Genomic DNA, 4987 nt, shown 5'->3' on the forward strand with positions numbered 1-4987 from the left:
TCGACCTGAGGGTAAGCCCTTCCCTTTGATATCCAAACAGCAATCAAGACTCAACTACAATAGGAGGGTATATACAACCCACATAAGGAACATACCTGGAGCATCATTGGGCTCAGGAGACCAGGGAGACTGCACCACTGAGCCCAACAAGACATCTACTATATAAGGCCACTCTACAAAAGACTGAGAGAAAAAGCAGCTCAACATAATACATAGAAACAAACATAGGGAGGCAGCCGAAATGGAGAGACAAAGAAACATGTCTCAAATGAAAGATCAGAATAAATCTCCAGAGAAAAAAACTAAACAAAATGGAGACAAGCTATGTACTAGTTGCAGAGTTCAAAACATTGGTTATTAGGATGTTCAATGATCTCAACATAGAGACAGGAAATAAAAATTGAGATAAACATAAAAAAAAGTCAGAAATAAAGAGTACAATAACTGAAATGGAGAATACATTAGAGGGAATCAAAAGTAGATTAGACGAAGCAAAGGAATGAATCAGCAATTTGGAAAATAAGTCTGCTGCAAATTCTGAGACTCCAAACTCAACCACCTCTAGAGAGGCCAGAACCAGTTCTCATCAGCTACAACCAGCCAAGGCTATGTTTTACCTGAAGGCAAAATGTTTGTTTCTATGTATACCAAACATCATATTTGTTGGTGGAATTGATGTTAGGATAGATAACACTGAAATTAGAAGTTTCTTTGCTAGATATGTTCAGTAAAAGAAGTGAAGATAATCATGGATTGAACTGATTTGTCTAAAGGTTATGGATTTGTTTCCTTTTATAATAATGCAGATGTGCAGAAGACAGTAGAATCACAGATAAATTTCCATGGTAAAAAGCTGAAACTGGGCCCTACAATCAGGAAACAAAATTTACGTCCTTATCATGTGCAGCCATGTCCTTTGGTTTTTAATCCTCCTCATTCATCATAGTTTGAGAGTGTCTGGAGTAATCTAAACACTAAAATTTTATGCAGCATTCAACAATGTGAATCCTATAACTCAGTATATTCAGATATATCTTCCTTATGGAAGTTCATCACTTCAGGTCATCACTGGATATCAGTTGCCCGTATATCAGATGCCACCACAGTGGCCTGCCGGGAACAAAGGAGTTATGTTATACCTCCAGCCTATACAGTTGTTATCTACCACTGTAATGAAGTTGATTCAGGAGCTGAAGTTTTGTCTAGTGAATGCTCCATCTTCTGGAAATGACCCGCAAAAGAAGTCTGTGGACCCAAGCATACAGACCGTGGTACATTGTCTGTTTCATTGAGAGAACAAACTGAGAAACTCTGTTGTTATTCAAGTTGACTACTTTAAGGATTAAAGAGTGCATCATTTTAAAAGAAGTCAGGTAGTGCTTAAGTACGTTTGATCTTATCTACTTTCTAGTCTTGTGGGAAGTTGCTGCTTTTGAATATTAAGAAGTTTTTTCAGTATTATAGAAATTTAATTCTGAAAATTGATAAATCATGTTCAGACTATATTAATAAATCACATTCAGAATATTGATAAATCACATTCAGACTACTAGATTGACTAGTTTTATTTTACATTGAAACTGTTTTTCATTACTGGTTCTGTGTTGAATGCATAGCCGAAAGTAAAAAATAATTGAGACTAAAAGGAGTAACTATAAGGTATATTTGTAAGGAATTCTTAAAATTCAAATTAACATTTTTAACAGTTTAAAAGCAAATGCTGATTTTCAAAAAATTGTTTTAGAAAACCCACTATTTCGAAAGGTCAGAATTTTGATAATTAGAATATAAGCGTTTAACTTTTCCAGCAGATACCTGTGAATAGTACAATATTTATAATATTGTGCTTTACATTTATGATTTGTCTAGAAATTTATCACAAAAGCAGAGTTTTTAAAACTGCATTTAAAAAGAAACTGCATTTTTAATCAGTGGAACTTAATATATAGTTAGTTTTATTGAAGTCTTCCTTATCTAAACCCAGTAAAACCAATATTAGACAGTCCAATAAGGGGGTGTCATGTTTATTAGTTGGAAATATTTTATCTTTTATCTAGCATTTGCACATAGATATTGCATTTGATCAGGATGGTAATTAGAATAAAATTCTGGATCTAATTTTTTTAAAGACTCCAAGACAAACTAAACTTTACTAAGTACATAAATTTCTCAGGGAGTTACCATTCTCCTTTTTTCTTTAATTTTTTCCTTGAAATGCTAAAATTAATGACTATATCTCAAATTTTGCAAATTAATGGTAATAAAGAATGCTGAAGCTTTATAAAAACTATATAAAATTATTCACTGGGAAAAAAGGAAGGAGAGAATGTTTTCTGACGTGTGTAATCTAATTGTTTCGTTGGAGAAAATTTACTCTCATACATATTTCTACTTAGTTTCAGGTTGAGCCATGTAATTTTTATATATTTTTTCTTTTTTTCTTCAAGTTTTGGCACATTATAGTAGTTGATTTAATTTTTTCACAGATTAAAATGCAAGCATTTTATTAGTGTGCTTTGATACTATGGACCCAAATTCTTGCTTTAGGAAGAAACAGTAAACTATGATCCATGAACTTGGACAGTAACTGAATGCTCAATTGGTCATATTAGAATTGTTCCATTTCTTTAGCACAGAAACCAGATATCATATTTGTTTTACATCTTTCTGAATGTCGTAATACATCTATTCTGAAGTTCTTAATGATAAAATGTAATCTTTGAGAATTTAGAACACAAGAAAGGCTAGAAAAATTTTATTCTCAACACCATATGCCTTTCATTACTATTGATATTAGATATAGCTGAATATTGTTTTAAGTGTGGATACAATTAGATAAGCCAGACTTCTATCAATAGCAAAGTTTCCATATCCTTTCTGTTTTAACACCTCATAGGCACTTTCACCCACGAAATTATAGACCTTCCTTTGAAATATCATTGTCAATGTCCATTCTCATTTCTAAACTCAGTATAAAAGACAAAATTTTTTGCATATTTACTTCATTCCATGTAGCCACAGTTGAGTCACCACAGTCTTCTCAAATCCATGCATGGCAGCTGCTGAAATGAATGCTGAGATGTTCAGATATAAAATAGCCCACACTAGTAGAAGCCAGATTAAACACACTTCTAATCACACAGGGCTTGAGTTGTCACTGAGTTTCAGACAATGTATGTAAGTTCACTCACTGAGTTAGAAACTATAATTCTGATGCAATTAGACTGTGCTAAATAATCTTAAATATAATGAATTTGAAGGCAGTAATTTTTCTCTGGACCAAATTGTGGCAACTCTCTCTCTGTTCCTGACAAAGTCCTGAGATTACCACCACAATCTTAAAATTGTTTTTGATAAAGTCATCTTTTCCATCACAATTTTGAGTATCTGAAGAAATAAGCTCCTATTTTGTAGATCCATATATTTTCCCTTTCAGTTTATCTTCCAAAATAATAGCAAGGGCAGGTTCACTAGCAAAACTTTTACTCAGAATGCTGATGGCCCAAGCTATACCAAGTCTATGTGTGATGAGAGCAGTCATCTTAAGTGGAAGATATATTAAACTGGTTTTTTTAGAAAGTGAAGAGTAAGATAAGAATTAAGGTGCTAATACTTTTGGGGAAGTGCTTGCCCTGATGGTGAAGATGAGAGGAAAGTGAAGCAAGACAAAAGAAGGTGAAACCAGTGTGCTACGATGTGCTACCTCACTGGTTTCTGCTTAACAATGAGCCACAAAGAGACATGGTGGTTTGCCTTGTCCTTATGTTACCTGGCACTCAGAACTTGTTTGTAAGGTTTGCAACGAGGAAGTAAGCCTCTGAGGAGTCCATGGGGAAGAGAAAGAAAAGGGAAGGAATTTATGTACCTGACTCCTTCCAGTCCCACTGCTCAAGGTTCACCTCACAGAGAGCCAATTCCTCAAACTTCTAGGTTGCATCTTCCAACCCTCTAGTGGCCACACAGAAAGCCATGTGGTGAGGATTTTCATCAAAATCATCAAGTGGAGGGGAAAATAAGACAGGCAGACTGTTGATCAAGAAAGAAAAAGAAAGAACATGTAGTTCACAGAAAGTTGAGACCCATTAAAACATATCACCCAATGTTTTCTCTGCATTTGCCCCGTTTCACGGTGGTAAAACACGGTGGTAGTTTTTGGGCAATCTCATAGCATGTAAACAAAACCCCTTTTTCTCCTTTAGCTACCACGACACTAATCACTGCTGCAGCATGGCAGGACACTGGTTTGAGACCCATTAAAACATATCACCCAATGTGTTCTCTGCATTTGCCCCGTTTCAAAACACGGTGGTAGGTTTTGGGCAATCTCATAGCATGTAAACAAAACCCCCTTTTCTCCTTTAGCTACCATGACACTAATCACTGCTGCAGCATGGCAGGACACTGGCCGTGGTTCCCACAAAGAAGCCACTGCTTATGGTCTCTCTAGAAGCCAAGGAGGAAAAGCCCAGAATTTTTAAAGGTTAAGGAATTTAATTTTTGCTTCATATATCTATCCCTAGGCAGCTCAAAATGGGTACAGAGTTATTGGTGTTTAACCTCGTCAACTCATTTTTTACAAACACATTCACTTACTACTTGTTGTGCACCGTAGGCCTAGCCCAATCCACTGAAGGGTGGATCTGGTATGTAAAGCAAATCTCAAATCCTGGGATTAGAGGCCTGAAATAGGAATCTTTTATTGCACATATATAGATAACCCTCACCTAATCTTGGTATCCCCTCTGTGCCTTTCACCTGGCCCAGCTTCTCCTAACCTCTGTGTTGCTTATTCCTGTTCAGACCAAGTTCCAATCTTCCAATCGAAGATCAACCAGTTAAAACCTAGTCTTCCATGAAACATTGAAGGTAGAGGGGTTTCAAGAAGATAATATGGCAAAAAAGCCAGCTCTAATTGGCAAAAATGAGGTAGTTCAAAATGCTATACACTCCAAATAATTGTTTTCCCTGGTGATAAAACAGCAAAAAG

Source organism: Pteropus alecto, unplaced genomic scaffold (genome assembly GCF_000325575.1).
Source record: "Pteropus alecto unplaced genomic scaffold, ASM32557v1 scaffold20, whole genome shotgun sequence".
NCBI classification, from domain to species: Eukaryota; Metazoa; Chordata; class Mammalia; order Chiroptera; family Pteropodidae; genus Pteropus; species Pteropus alecto.